Source organism: Chrysochloris asiatica, unplaced genomic scaffold (genome assembly GCF_000296735.1).
Source record: "Chrysochloris asiatica unplaced genomic scaffold, ChrAsi1.0 scaffold00316, whole genome shotgun sequence".
Lineage (NCBI taxonomy): Eukaryota > Metazoa > Chordata > Mammalia > Afrosoricida > Chrysochloridae > Chrysochloris > Chrysochloris asiatica.
Window position 1 is genome coordinate 2,327,370 of NW_006408834.1, and position 16,193 is coordinate 2,343,562.

General features: G+C 40.1%; 1 protein-coding gene and 1 pseudogene across 1 annotated transcript in view; both read left to right on the forward strand.

Annotated features, from left to right (window-relative positions):
* Window positions 1-379: 379 nt before the first annotated feature.
* Window positions 380-877, forward strand: LOC102834142 (annotated as a pseudogene).
* Window positions 878-2,704: 1,827 nt separating this feature from the next.
* MRPS27 (mitochondrial ribosomal protein S27) overlaps window positions 2,705-16,193 on the forward strand; it is a 113,421-nt gene continuing 99,932 nt past the window's right edge. Inside the window, exon 1 of the mRNA XM_006875277.1 lies at window positions 2,705-2,780. The gene's annotated coding sequence lies outside the window, so the exon portion shown is untranslated. The remainder of the gene's footprint in view (window positions 2,781-16,193) is intronic.

Here is a 16,193-nt window from a genome sequence, read left to right on the forward strand (position 1 = left end):
GACAACAAATTTTGGTTTATCTACTGTCATGTGCGAACATTAGGCCCCAGCAACATGGCCTTGGGTAAGGAGAAATAAAAGTGCTAAAGTGAAAAGAAAAGAAAAAAAAAATTTCAGCACAAAGCTGGTCCCTATGAATTGGAGGTTAAAGATACCCCAACTGTTCTACTTCTCTGACATGTTATACCCCTTCATAGTCGTTGATAACAATCACCAATCCTCCCTTCCCTCAAGTCCCAGGGTTCTGCAATGTCTCACAAAACTCACAGTTGTCAAAAGAAATGCCTTACACTTTTGTCTTTAGGCTCGGAGGAGGTGTAGGTGCAAATTTGTTTAATCAACCTGCATCTGGGTTTATCTGGCACCCACTGCCTCTGCCATGCCACCCAAGTTTGACCCCAATGAGGTCAAAGTTGTATACCTGAGGTGCACCAATGGGGAAGTTGGGGCTACATCTGCTCCGGCCCCCAAGATTGGCCCCCCGGGATTTGTCTTCAAAAAAGATTGCTAATGACATTGCCAAGGTAACTGATGACTGGAAGGGGTTAAAGAGTGTGATGAAATTAACCATTCAGAACAGACAGGCCCAGATTGAGATGGTACCTTCTGCCTCTGCCCCAATCATCAGAGCTCTCAAGGAACCTCCCAGAGACAGAAAGAAACTGAAAAATATTAAGCAAAGTGGAACTATCACTTTAGATAAGATTATCAACACTGCCCGTCAGATATGACACCGGTCTTTGGCCAGAGAACTCTCAGGGACTATTAAAGAGATTCTTTGGGCTACAACATTGACAGCCGCTACCCAGGTAACATCAATGATGGTGTTATGGAATGCCCAGCTAAGTTAAGAACTACAAAAGAAAATGTTCAATAAAGGATTGTTTTAACCAAAAAAAAAAGGAATGGCTCACATAACTGTGGAGGCTGGCAAGTCCCAAATCCGTAGTTCAGAGATCAAGCTGAAGGAATCTTCTCACCTACGTAGTCTCAGGAGCTGAGAAACCCAAATGAGCAGGTCAGAACACACGCTGTGGCTGCATGAGGCTGTGGGAGCTGGTGAATCAGGTAAGACGATTCTGCAAGATCCAGGGCAAGAGAGCAAACTTTTCCAAAGCAGTCTTATATATTGGAGTCAGAGCATGCCTACAAGGGAACCCTCTGGTGCAGTGTTTCTCTCCCCTGTAGGGTCACTATGGGTTGGAATCCACTCAATGGCAATAGGTTTAGTGCTTTAATCAGTAAGAAGTGGTAGTTCAGAGTGGTTTTGTTGTAGATTTCTTTAATGACTAATGTTGCTAAACAACTTTCCATGTGCTTTATTGGCCATTTGTATCTTCTTTGGAGAAATGTCTGTTCGATTGCATTGTCCATTTTTCAGTTGGGTTATTTGACTTTGTATTTTTGAGTTGTAAATGCAATTTATGTATTCTGGATATGAGTCTCTTATCCGATAAATGATTTGCAAATATTTTCTCCCATTCTGTGGGTGATGGTGTTTTCTGAAGCACAAACATTTCAAGTTTTGATAAAGTTGTCATTCTTTCTCATTCATTCATTGAATTCATGTTTATTGGAATACAGCTGTGTCATCTTATGTGTTACACCACATTTGACTGGCTTACTGAGTTTCTCTTACTTAATAGTGGGGTAGTGAGTTACTGGATAAAGTATTACTCTTGCATTATGTGAAATGGGGGTAAGTTTGTGTTGGAAGAAGTCCAGCCAGAGTGTTCCTTGGAGACCATGATGGCCAAACTTCGTCTCTCATACTTGGGACATATTGTCAGGAGTGACCAGTCGCTGGAGAAGGATATCATGGTTGGTAAGGTGAAGGGTCAGAGAAAAAGAGGAAGACCCCGAGCGAGATGAATTGACAAAGTGGCAGCATCAATGGGCTCAAGCGTGGCAGCAGTTGTGAGTTTGGCCCAGGATCAGGCAGTGTTGAGTTCTGTTGTGCGTGGGGTTGCTATGAGTTGGTACCAACTTGATGGCACCTAACAACAACAACAATGCTGCTCCAAGTCAGACTTTCATCTCTTTTTGGGGGTTTTGTTTTGGAGTGACTAATAAGCTCTGGTAGCATAGTGCTTATGAGTTGGGTTACTAACCACAACGTCAGCAGTTCGAAACTACCAGCTGTTCCAAGGGAGAAAGATAAGGCTTTCTGTTCCCGTAAAGATTTACAGCCTCAGAAACCCGATACAGGGTCGCTATGAGTCGGAACCAACTCCAAGGTACACAACCACCACCAATGATTATAAACCATTCTAATAATTAGCTAGACAACAGTCCAGCAATTGTTTTGGGTTGTGGTAGGGAGTTTTATGGCTCACATAGGCTATAATTCAGTGGAAATAAATGAATCCTAGCCCTGAAGTTATAGGAACAAAATTACCAGCATGCAATTGACCATATTACTGGAAAAAATTACAGTTTTTCTGCATCTTCCACTTTCTAGCGGTTGAATGCATATTGTTGTGAACTGAGTTATGAGCTCTGCAATATTGGTTGTGCCAGACTAGTAGAATCTTTATGATCTCTAATAAGGTCGCTATGGGTCGGAACCGACTCGACGGCACTTAACAACAACAACAACAATAAGTTGAAACTATGACAAAGATGTTCAATAAAGACAAGCATGTAAAATAAACTGATTATGAAGCCAGGCCTATTGAGAAAAATGTCTTCTTCTACCTCAGGAAAAAGATGCCTCCTTTCTGCAGCATATGTGGACAGCCAGAAATGGGAAGCAAGAGAAAAAGAACACTGTCACCTTGGTAGGTACCTGGCGGGCTATTGTATGTGTCATTTTCAGTCAGGGATACATCTATATCATCTTATGCTTCTGTGATGTATATACAAGAGCTTTTCATGATAATCCACTGAGTTGTTAAAAGCATTCAGCAATTTCACAGGTGGCAAAATCATTTTCTGTGGCCTGTAAATTTCTGAGATTCCGTATTTGCCTTAAGTAGTCGCCCTAAGTTATATTAGCGGTTCTTTCTTGTCTTTTCTCATTCTTGTCATATACAGTTGGTCGCAGAACTTGTGTTCCATAAAGACTCTGTGAGTGCCAAATTAGTGAACACCAAACCATTGCTTCCAGCAAAAATAAAGAGTGAAGTTTTGTGACCCTTTGGTCATATTTTTATCCACTGATAAATATGAGTACACAACCTTGTTTTATATGTTTTTCTGTTTGAAAACACCTGATTTAATATATATTATTAATTCATTAATATTGAGCTCATGTCCAGCAGCGCTATAATTAATGCCCCAGTGAGGCTTATTTAACATGTGTTTCCCTAAGGTAAATCACAGTGCCTTCTTGCACTAAGGAACATTAGACAGAACTTTAACACCATGCTTGGAGGTTGTTTTAAACAGCAAAATCATCGAGAAAAAGCACAATGGAGAAAGCTTGGCACACTAAATAGACCATGTCAAGGTTTATATAATATGAAGCTGAAACAAGAAGGCAAAGTAGAATGTGAGCTTTGGGTGACTCACATTTTTGCAGCTCTGTGCATGTTCTCAAATGATTGCCAAAAGTATTGATTTGAGGGGTACACGTCAATGCTGGTGAGTAGACAAATTCACAAATACAAAATCCATGAATAATGAGGATTCGTCTTCATGCTCCTTTCTCTGTTTTACAGTCTCTGTGGAGAAAAATACATTTTACACTTTCATCTTTTTATATTGCCAGTCTTTTCATTTTCTTAACTCCTCTTATGGTCTCAGCGCTCTCTTTGATTCTTCTCTATTATGTTACAAGTGATAGCTTCAAAGCAGTTTTATAATCTCTTATGAGGCACTTAGAGAACATAGTTGGCTAACATCTGCCTAGGCAGTAGGCTCCTAATTATACTTTCTTCCTGGGCTCCCTATGTCATATCACAGAGATATTGCAACATCTCTTTTATTAAAAACTAAGGAAGGCATCACTGGCCTAAAGAGCCCCTTGGAAAATTGTACATTCTTTAGACTTGGTTCTTCCTGTCCTTTAACAAATATAACGTCATTGGGACAGCAGTCCAAGTAAGTCGACTGGCTATAGTTTTATGGGACTGATGTCAGCTTTGAACCAATTCCAGTGCTGATCTAATTTTTTCCCTTAGGTTTTTTATTTTGGTTCGGTTTATGTCAATGATAAAGTCGATGTTTATGAATTCTCCCCATAAGTGCAGGGGACAGTTCTTTATAGCTGTGTGTAGTGGCTACCATGGTGGCAGCAGTGTTGTGGTTCCAAAGAAGTGATGTAAATTGCAAGAGCAGAGCTGTTAGTGAGCCCTGGAATGAGTGTCAGCAGGGACCAGCCAAAACAGAATTGTGGAAGATCTGAAGGCAAGTGACTGTAAAAACATGTTGCCCTTGAGTTGATTCCAATTCATGGTTCTACTCTGTGGCTAAAGGACCGAGAAGAACTGCCCCATAGAGTTTTTTTCAAGGCTACAAATCTTTACAGAAGCAGACTAGCTCATCTTTCTCCCGCAGAACCGTTGGTAGGTTTGAACCAAGTACCTCTCCATAAGGAACTTACTGTCTGATTCTAAAAATGACCAACATAGCCCTTTTATAATGAGTACCTTATAATGCCCTTCTCTTATTATCCTGAAATGCAACTTACAAATAAGATAACGTGTGTATTGTTTTATTAAAAATCCATATAATTCCTTAGCCATGATACAAACGCATCCCGTGGTGCACCATGAATTATGGGCTGACTTGACAGCAACTAACATTGATAACAAAGAAATGATCCATATTTCAATATGTAAATGAATGCTTAGGAAAAACTATACTTAAAAACAAATCACAACAAGATGAAGTGGCTAGATGCTTACACTTGAATGTAGAACCACTGTGAACATGACAGATGTATGTGCAGATGGAGACAGGTGAGTTCCACGAGTTCAAATACCAGGACTAACAGTCTCATGAGTGACAGTATTTTGTTTGCAAACTGGTGAACAACTGTTGGTAAATTCTGAACAAATCATAGTGCTTTCTTCTCTCAGTTTACATGGTAAACTGATTTATGGAAGAGTCATTTTAAAGTACTTTGTGTTTTTATGTAAACTGGAGTTCATGTTGTTAATATAAACAGGATTTTTGTTTTGTTTTGTTTTGTTTTGATAATAGGATTGTCTGCCATGTAATAAATGGCATATGTAGGTAACTTAAAAACTTTTAATTTGGAAATCATTTTAAACTTACAAAAAATTGTAAGAACTGTGCAAACAGCACTTAAATATGAGTGGGGCTTCAAAAGTTCATGGAAAAATTCTTTTATTTTTTTAATTCAATTTTTACTCAAATGTTTTGAAGCCCCCTTATACCCTTTACCCAGATTTGTATGTGGTATTATTGACATTTTGACTCATTTGTTTTTACTTTCTTTTTTTTTCTTTCTATATATATTAATGAACACACTGTTTTTTAACCATTTGAGAGCTTGTTTTGTACCCCTTAATAATTCAATCCTGATGTGGCACTGCAGGATAAGCATTGGGCTGCTAACCACAAGGCTGACAGATGAAACCCACCAGCCGCTCCTTGGAAACCCTATACAGGGTCGCTATGAGTTGGAACTGACTTGACAACACTTAGCAGCAACTTAATAACAATACTTCAGTGTACATTACCTCAAATACATGTATTCTGTTATACAACTACAGCACAGTGATGAGCTTTCACAAATTTAGCTTAATAAAATATTTTAAGTGCTGCTGTGGGTTAATGCACTGGACTGAAAAGTCAGTTTGATCCTCAGGATTGGCGGTTCAAGCTCACCAGCCGTGCCTTGGAAACCCTATACAGGGTTGCTATGGGTCGAAACCAACTCAACGGCACTTACAACAACATTCATATTCCTGGGAGAAAGATGAGCCTTTGTGCTCCCGTAAAAGTTTTAATTCCCGGAAACCCTAATCAAGGTTGCTGGGAGTTGGAACCAGGTGGACAACACACAGCAGCAGCGTCAGTCACTGGGAGTCAGTGGCAATGGGGTTTGAGTTCCTTGTGCTGTGATATAAAGTATCTGTACCGTGGAGGCGAATGTCTGGGTTAAAACCCAGCTGTACTGCTTGTCAGCTAGGTCGCATAACCTTGGTTTCTGTGTGTATAATTAGGGATGATGAGAAGGCCTGCTTCTGTTTTATTACACACATATCCAGAAATATGTTGATACACATATGAGTGTGTGGACCTCTTGATTTTACCCACTATATAACAGGTGAAGGAGTAGCATAGTGGTTATGAGTCGGGCCGTTAACCTCAAGGTCAGCAGTTCGAAACTACCAGCGGTACCGCGCGAGAAAGATGAAACTTTCTGCTCTTGTTAAGATTTACAGCCTCAGATACGCTATGCTGGGTCGCTGTGAGTTGGAACCAGCGCTATAGCACACCACCACCACCACATAATAGGTGAATTAGGTATTTGAACTCAAGCTGCTTGACAAAAGACCTTTTCAAAGTGTAACACTATTAAAACGAATGCTTCCTACACCATGTAAATATTGTGATGTTGTAGATAGGCATTGGACTGCTAACGGCAGGGTCAGCGGTTCAAACCCACCAGCTGCTCCTCAGAAATCTTATACATTGAGTAGGAACTCACTCTTAAGGCACCTAACAACAGCAGTCGGATGTAAATCTGTTACCGCTGCGCTTTAAAAACAAAGAAAAGCTTTTGGCTCTTATGTGGTATTGTTACATGTGTTTCCTAATTTTTATTTGCATGTTTGGTTTGGGTAATAGCAATGAGAAGTGAGACAGAAGGGAATGGTCCGAGGAGGCGTGCCTCTCGCTGTGTCGCTGGGGACCAGGCAGCAGATGGCAGTGTGGCTTCTGCGGAAAAGGCTCAATCTTTTGCAAATCCTGCTGGGAGTATCCGCACGGGTTCCTCCGGGAAGCGCTCCTGGTGCTGGGATGCGCGCAGCATGTGGAACGTTGTGATTGGATGTCGCGGTTGGGAGGGCTGTGAGGTGCCTGATAAGGGCTCGCTGATTGGGAGGTGGAAGGAGGACGATATGAGGCATTAATTCCCCCTGGCCCCATTGGAGAGCAGGAGGTAGGTGAGGTGGGGTGTAGGAGTGCGAAGGTGCCCAGTGTGGGGGTGGAGCTTAGATTTGTGGATGTGATTTAACCTTCATGCCTTATGAATACAGTGGAGGAAATGTTCTGTATTCTTTTGAAAGGATTGGGGAGTGCCATTCTAGGGAGCAAGTGCCTTCTCACTTCTGTCTTACGAGTAGTTTTCTGTTAGAGTTTTTTGGGAAAAGCGAATGGAGATCTGTCCAGTCTCCCCATAGCCCCCCAACCCCCTATATGAAGGTAATGTATTTCTAATGAGATGTGTTGATTGATACCAGTAGTGATAACGATATAGCTACACTGCCATCGTAGGGCCCAACAAACCATGAACAAAATGCTTTTGCCCTTCATTCAGTGCTAGGCAGGTCACAGGCACCATTTCTTTTCTGCTCACAACAGCCGCCCAACATAACTGCTGCCACCCCAGATTCTGGTTTAAGTATTCCATTGCCTTTCTGTTCAATATAGCTTTCTCAGCGATCACTGGAGTACCTGAAGGTCTGCCAGAGCATTTTCTCTTTGCATGACAGCGGATTTCTGCCTTTGTTTTAAATACTTTTTTATTGAAAAGTATTTTATACACATACATGCACACGCTCACTTTTCAGTGCACAAGTCATAACGTATACATAGATGGATGAGCTATCACAAAGTGAACAAGTCAGTGCGAGAGAAAGACCATTCCTAGTACCCCAGAAGCCCTTCTTAGTCTTTAAAGTAACCACTGTCTTAACCTCCAGAAGCAGAGATTAATTTTCAAAAATGTTTTATAATGGAAAATTTTAAACATATACGCAAGTACAGAGATTGATATAAGGCACTCTCTTGGTTTCAACCGTTTTCAATTTATGTTGTTGTTAAGTAATAGTAACCCGACATAGGGTTTCTGAAGAATGGTGGGTGAGCTTGAACCACTGATCTTGCTGTTCAGACCAATCTTGCAGTGCAGTGCATTAACCCACAACGCCATACCAGGACTCCATAGCCAATCTTTATACCATCTCTACCTCTACTCATTCCCCCATCCTAATCCATTGGATTATTTTGAAGCAAATCCCAGAAAGCATGTCATGTCATAAATATTTCAGTTTGTATCTCTAAAAGATAAGAACTTTTTTTTTAACCATTATCCCGTGTAAAATATTAATGACCCATAAATTACCATCAGATAGCCAGTCAATACTCAGCCCCAATTGTCTCATAAATGTTTTTTAATAGTCTATTTGAATCAGGATCCAAATAATGTCCATACAATGCAAATGTTTATGTCCCTTCCTTCCCCCACTTCTTTAACATTGTTTTTAATAGAAACATGAAGTAGAGAGAACAATATAATGAGCCTCTACTTGTTGCCCCCAACATTTTTGCTTTAGTCCCCTGGTAAGCCACCAGATGTCTTTTTAACAGAACCTAGTTGTCAGATCATTTTATCGACATTTTGATACACACCTTTAAAAGATAAGGTGTTTGTTGTTGTTGTTGTTGTTGTTGTTTTAATGCATCTAGGTCCCGTCTAATCTCTTCCGACTCATAGTGACCTTGTGCACAACAGAACAGAGCACTGTCTGGTCCTGCAGCATCCTTGTAATTGTTACATTTGAGCCCACTGTTGCTGCCACTCTTGCAATCCATCCTCATTGGGTGTCTTCCTTTGTTTTCACTGACTCTCTACTTTACCAAGTGTCATGTCCTTCTCCAGGTTCTGGTCCCTTCTGACAGCATGTCCAAAGTATGAGAGATGAAGGCTGGGCATCCCAGCTTCTAAGGAGCATTCTGGCTGTACTTCCTCCGAGACAGATTTATTTGTTCTCCTGACAGTCCATAGTACTTCTCCAATACCATGGTTCAAATGCCTCAGTTCTTCTCCAGTCTTTTTCATTCATTGTTTAGCCCTCACAAGCATACAAAGCAATTGAAATTACCATGCCTAGGGGTCAGGCATACCTTAGTTCTCAAACTGAGTAAAATTAGTAACTCTAATGTTATTAAATATTCACTGTTTACATTTCTCCAAATGTCTTATAATTTTTTAAAATTTGCAGTTTGTTGAAATGGATTCAGATAAGGCCTAAACATTGCAGTGTGTTGAGGTGTCTCTTAAGAGTCTTTTAATGTGTAGGTTTTGTCTTTTTACTTATTTGTTGAAGAAACTAGGTCTTTTGTCTTGAGTTTTTCCGCATTCTGGATTTGCTGATCATCTCTATGATGTTGTTTAACATGTTCCTCTACCTCTCTTTTATCACACATTTATTATCTGGGAGATTTGTATAGGAAAATTTCCCTTCATCAGCCATTTAGTTATCCTGTGGTGTGGTTTGCACAGAAAGAGACTGTTTTCAAATTAGTGAATTGATTCCCTAATATCTCCCAAAGGTAATCAGTAAGGTTCATTTTTTTCTTCTTCTTCCTTTGCCTTTAAATATTATGAATGCATGGATTTAAGCATTTTTTGAGATGTGTTAACCTGTTGCAGTTGTGTTTGTTGTTGTTGTTTTTTAAATTGCTAGGATATTTGCTGTTCAACTGCTCTGCAGAACCTTAAGAGTTCTTGGGCTTTCCAAATGCAGTCAGAAAATTTCAGCTCTTGACTGTTTTGTGCTGGACTTCCCTTGGTGAAAATAAACTCTGCCTATAAGCATTGCCTCTGAAAAGTCTCCATTCACATGCAAATATATCGAGGAGGTATAGAGTGAGGGTCATCAGCATTACCCCACAAGTACCTATTGAATTGTAGCATAGCGACCACAGTGAATTGACACAGAGAACCCATTTTGGAGAACTGGGCAGGGTGGAGCTAGGAGGGACAGGCCTTAAAGAGAAGCTCAGCATAGGAGAGATGAGATGAAGGGTGCACATTGCCTGAAATTTGCTTGAGTCAGCCTATGGGGGCAAAGTCCCAGATGACTTGAGCTGAATTATATTCATGAGCCCTACTGAACAAGGTATTTTATTTCTGATTTTGCTGTTTCTACGTTTTCACAAAATAAGGGACAACTTTTGATTTGAGCTATTTTTTTCCATTTTATAAAACGTCCTCCCCAAATCCCCAGAGAGTATTATTTAAATTTCAATAGAAACCGAGCACTGTAGTCTTCTCTTACAGACATTTTCCCCACCAGCCAAGGTTTAGCTTAGTTTTCTTTCTTTTCATTCCGAGGATTGGTTTTGCAGTGTCATTTCAGTTGCGGAAGCTTTTGGCTTGGTGCAGTCCTGCCATTGGGCCTGATGGAGATTTTCTGAAGCCTGCTTTTCTAACTGTTGTCGGGTCGATATCTGCATCCCTGTGACATCTGTTCATTTACTAGGTTTCATATTTACCATCTGCTGGCTGCTCTGGAGATGGAACTCACTTGGGCACAGTGTCCTCCTTTTCTGCCTTTATTATAGGGGTCCACACAGCTTGCTTTCACATTGTCCCTTTATTGGATCAATTTGTTTTAAAGCTCCCGGTAACAGACAGACAGACACATAGAAAAAAATCTGAAAATCTATCCAAACTGGTTCCTGTGTTAGATTTTTCTTTAAAATATAGGGAACAAAAATACAGTTCCAGCCTGTGTTTTCCAAGGTCACTTGTTTAGGAAGTACAGTAGTAGCTTATATGTAGTTCTTTTTCACATAAATTAGATAAGATGCAGTTATAACTTAGAGCTTAGTGTTGGCTGAATGGGTAAAGATAATGTAGAGTTACGTTGTTGTCATTAAGTGCCTTTGAGTCTGTTTTGACTCATAGTGACCCCGTTATGGGTTTTCACAAAGATTTCTTTATGGAAACAGAACGCCTCGTCTGTCTTTCTCCTGGCAAGTGACTGGTGGGCTCAAATCTCCGACCTCATGGTTGGCGCTGATTTTAAAGAGCCGTAATAGCACTCCCATACAGTTACATAGAAGTCATGAAAAACAGAACTTGTCTGATGATTTCTTACCTGAGGCTCACAGGATTCCATAGAGGCTCCGTCTTTCATCGCAATCTGGTCCTACAGATTCATGTTCTTATAATAGACTTCTTTGACAATGTCTGTTCATTACCCATCTTATGCATAAAGAGATGGCCATTTTCTTTGACATCTTTATGCACTTTGAAGCTTTCTTAATTTGATATACAATGGTAAGCCAAAAAAGTATTGCTATGAGGATTCAAGCTCACATGAAGGGCCTTCAAACAGTTCCTGGGAAAATGGAATGAAAAGGTAATGAAAATTTCCACAAGCTATTTGAAACCACCATGTATATGCACTGGCTTATACAAATAAAACCTGTTTAAACATGTCTTTGCAATCAGTGGATGGCTGCAGACAAATTCTCTCAGTAATATACTCATCTTAGTGTAGTTCAAGGGAAAAAAAAAAATGGTATTTTGTGCCATGGGGATGGGGAGGACAGTTTTGAAGACAGGGCTAATATCAAACTTTAATAAAACTCAAGTGAACATTTTTCAAATTGTTGAAGATTTGCTACAACTTCAGGGGAATGCTACTGCTCCACATAAAACAAATTTTAGATGGCTCAAGTGTTTTAAGGAAGAACTCAAAGATAAGCCAAGGAAGGGAAGACCATCAACCTCCACAATTGACAAAAACTGACTGGAGCCCAGAAACTGGTGGAAGAAGACCATAGAATGACCACTAATGTAATAGATACTGAAGTTGGGATATCACCTGGTTCGGCATTTTTCATTTTAAGGAAACCTCTTGGCCTCAGCAAGCTCTCAGCTTGATTAGTGTCAAAAGCTTTGTGTGAAGCTCAACTACCTCAGAGAGCCGATCTTTCCATTAGTCTTGTACACAAGATTGAAGCTAATGGAGACAATTGTATGAAATGAATCATAACTGAGGAGAAGTCTTGGCTTTATTGTTATCCAGAGCACACGGTCCAATCAAAACAGTGACTTCGAAGGCATTTGCTGGGCCAGTTCAATTCAAGACCGAGAAGTCAGGTCAGAAGGATATGTATGACAGCTGATTTGGGGTCATCTTGATAATTTTCTCTAAGGACACAGGTGATTACAGGTGCTTATCAGTATTCAGAAAATTGAAAACTGTATTGGTGAGGAAAAGGCCAGGGAAGTTGCTCCATTAATGCATTTCTGTCATGACAGTGCACCTTCTCATTCTTAGAGGGTAGCAAGGAGTGTCCTATGGGAATTGTGTTGAGAAACCTTACCCCATCCGCCCAATAGCCCTGATCTTTCTCCTTCAGACTTCTTGTTCTCCAAACTCAAAGAACATTTCAAAGGCACACAATTTGAATTCCTTTTTGATGTGTTGTAAATGAAAGAGTGCAGACTTCTTTGAGGAAAGAGAAATGGAAACAACACCTTCAGAAGTATATAGGTCTAAATGAAGGAGATGTCAAAAAGCTTCAGATTTTGATATTTTTGTTTAATTAAGCTTTCTGTGATTTTTAAAGGAACTCTGGTGATTTTGTAGCAGTACTTTTTTACTTGCCCTCATCCAACAGGTTAGAATTTTCTTCCTGTAATGTAACAACTCACCTAATCTGTAAGTAGAGCTTTTTGTCTTTATATTTATTGTGTCTGATATTAATTTAGTTTCACCAGATTTTTTTGACGGCGGTTTGTCCTAGTGTATTATTTCGTTTCAACTGTTCTGTGTCCACAAGTTTTACATAACTAGGATTTGTATTTTTATCCAATTTGACAGTTGTTGCCTTTTAAGTAAAAAGTTTAGTCTTATTTATATTGTCATCTTGTGCTTGTGAATATATATGGAAGGACCACTGGTAACATAATGGTTATTAGGGGGGCTGGTAATCTTATGGCCAGCAGTTCAATACAACCAGTGGTTCCACAGGAGAAAGATGAGACTTTCTGCTCCCATAAAGAGTTACAGCCTCAGAAACCCTATACAGGGTTGCTATGGGTTTTGAACCGACTCCATGGCACATAAACAACCAACCAATATATACGGATTTATTTTTCATTACTTTGTGAATTATCCTATCTTTCTTATTTGCTTTTTGGAGTTTTATCTTGTTTGTAACCTCTGATCAGAAATTATATATTATTTCTACTCTTTTAAAGGTGTTTGGGGAGTCCTGGTGTGGCACTGTGGATAAAGTGCTGGACCACAAGGTCAGTGGTTCAAATTCACTATCCGCTCCTTGGAAGCCCGATACAATGTTAATATAAATTGAAAGGAGTCATTGTGTGGGGCTATGGGTAAATGCACTAGACTGCAAAGTCACTTTGAACTGCCAGGTCAGTGATTCAAGACTTGGAAACCCTCTACTGGGTCACCATGAGTCATAACCAACATGGCAGCATACAACCACCACTACCAGGAACTTGGTGGCACAGTGAGTTCATTTTGGGGCTGGTAATTGCAACATCCTGGTGTGGCACTGTAAGATAAGCACTTGTTTGCAATGTTGATTTGAACACCAAGATAGGCGGTTCAAATCCACCAACCACTCCTAAGAAACCCTATCCAGGTTCGATATGAATCAGAACCGACCCAACAGCACTTAACAACAAGAACAATCACAAGGGTGGTGGTTCAAACCCACAGCCCACACTGTGGGAGAAAGACGAGGCTGTCTGCTCCTGGAAAGATGGCGCAGTCTTTTAAATGCTAAGGAGCAGCTCTACTCTGTTCTGTAGGGTTGCTACGAGTTACAGTCAACTCAATGGCAGTGGTTTGGTTTTTGGTTTCCTTCTTCCTAGGACACATCCTTAGAAGCCCCCTTTAACGATGCTTGATGCTGGTAAATTCTGTGTGAGTTTGTCTAGAAATGTCTTTATTTTCACCTACTCTAGAAGGAGAGTTTTGGTATGTATGGGACTCTAGGTTGTTTGCTTTAGGGTTTTTGTTTGCACACATATATATAATGTATGTTGTTGTTGAGTGCCACTAAGTCAGTTCTGACTCAGCCACCCTATGGTATGTAGAGTTTCCAAAGAGCATCTGGTGAGTTTGAACCACTGACCTTGTGGTTCAAACCGACCTTGCTGTCCAGTGCTTATACAGCACCACACATTCTGGTTTCTGGACATACTTCCATACTGTCTATACAGTTTCACGTTTGTTAAATGAAGAATCAAAATTTCAGATCCGTTTTCCTATTTCATCTTTGTTTTCAATTTCCAGCTGCGATATATATTCCTGAGTGGCTCAGTGACAGGCAAGAAAGCATCTCGTTTGGTACAGTCCTTTGAACAAAACCTGGGCATCTGCTGGGCTCTCACTGAAACGGGAGTGTGGATTTGCCAAAGCAAGGTCCAGAAGCCCACAGCGCTGCCCCCTGTGAGCGCACGTGCCCTGGCTTTGCTGGCCATCCCTGTTCTGTGAAGTTTTCTGCCTCATTCATCACATCAGTGCTCTAATGTCAGGTGATTGGTTTCATATTTAACAGCAAGCCTTTCTCTGACTTGCAATATGCAAATGTTATTCATCAGATGCTAGCTCTGCAGCTGTTGCCTTTTTGAGACCCCAGCCAATTTCACTTGACTGAAGAGGCTGCCTTCGTGTGAAGGATTAGAATGGAATCTTGAACTGGCACACTTTGGAGATGACCAGTGAGGCTAACTCAACCTAGTGTTGGGTTATACATTTCACAATGTGTGAAACTCATAAGGAAACAGGGTGCTGTGTGATTTTAATCAAACCAATAGATGTTGCTTTTCTTGTTTTTTGTTAATGTATAAAACTTTGAGTAAAGAGACATGATTCCATATATTACCTGTCATCTCAAAACAAGAACCTCTATTATCAAGTGATCATAAGGATTTGGCATCATTAGAGATCTGTTTAATATCTATTCTGTGAGCAAGTTGATTCATTAGTATTCTTGCCTTAGAGTGAACAGATGGTAGGGATTTTATTAAAAAAAAAAAGTGTTCTTTAGTAACTTAGCATCAATTTCTTAATATGGTCATACAAAAGCACTAATGACTTCTACATTATTATTAGGTTTGGGGAATTTTGCAAAGTTGTTTTTTCTAGCAGCTACGGAATCTTTCAAATCATTGCCATAGGGAAAGGAGCGAGGGGGGAATTGATTATAGAGTTAAGGAAAACAAAAAGTATAATATTATTGTGGTGCTAAATGCACAGCAATGTATCTTCAACAAAAACTTGTAAATGGATTATTTCTGAGTGCTTTTTGCTTAATACTAATTTTTTTTTCCACTAGGGAGTAAGAAATAAACTTGAAAATCCAAGTAATTTTTTTCCTGCCTTTTTCTTCCTTCCCTCCCTTTTTTCTGTCCTTCCTTCCCTTACTTCCTTTCTTTTGCTTATTTTGTAAGATATTTATTCAGTGTCATAAAAGGCTCTTAAAAGTATACTAATGTGCTTTAAGTAAGAGTTTATATAGCAAATTACTTTTCTACTTGATGGCTTATCCAAAAATTGTTCCAGGACATTGATTGTAGTCCCCACCATGTGGCAGCACTTTCCCGGATCCACCCTGGGTTCCCTGTGTGCCATCAATCCTGCTCCCTTGCTCTTCTGTCCTTTGATTTTGGACAGATGTTCCCTTTTGGTCTCTTATTTTACGGCACTTTTTCTAGGGACTAAGAATATATCAGTAAATTATGTTCTTGCCTTCATGGGTTTTACTTCTAGTATAAAAGACAGAGGTAAAAAGAATCATGCAAAGCAGGTTATGTAGACATTTTGTTATAGACAATATGTGGGATTTGTTCTGAGTGTAAGAAGTCATTGGCTAGTTGAGACAAAGAGTGACAGGCTCTGATTGCTCAGTGTTGAGAGTAGGTTGTAAGGGTGAAGGGAAAACTGAAGCAGAATGAGGAAATATTGGTGGCTTAGCACTGGGGGCCTGGGTGGAACTGTAGGATCAGTACTGGACTGTTGACTACAAAGTCGGTGGTTCAAACCCACCAGTCACTCCTCGGAAACCCTACACAGGGTTGCTATGGTTTGGAATCAACTCGACAGCATTTCACAAAAACAATGGATCTCAAATGTAGCATCTAAGAATTTGCTCACAGATTGGATATGTTGTTGTTGTCAGGTGCCATCGAGTCAGAACCCACTCATAGCGACCCCATGCACAGCAGAACGAAACAATGTCCGATCCTGGGCCAACCTCACTACCGCTGCCACACT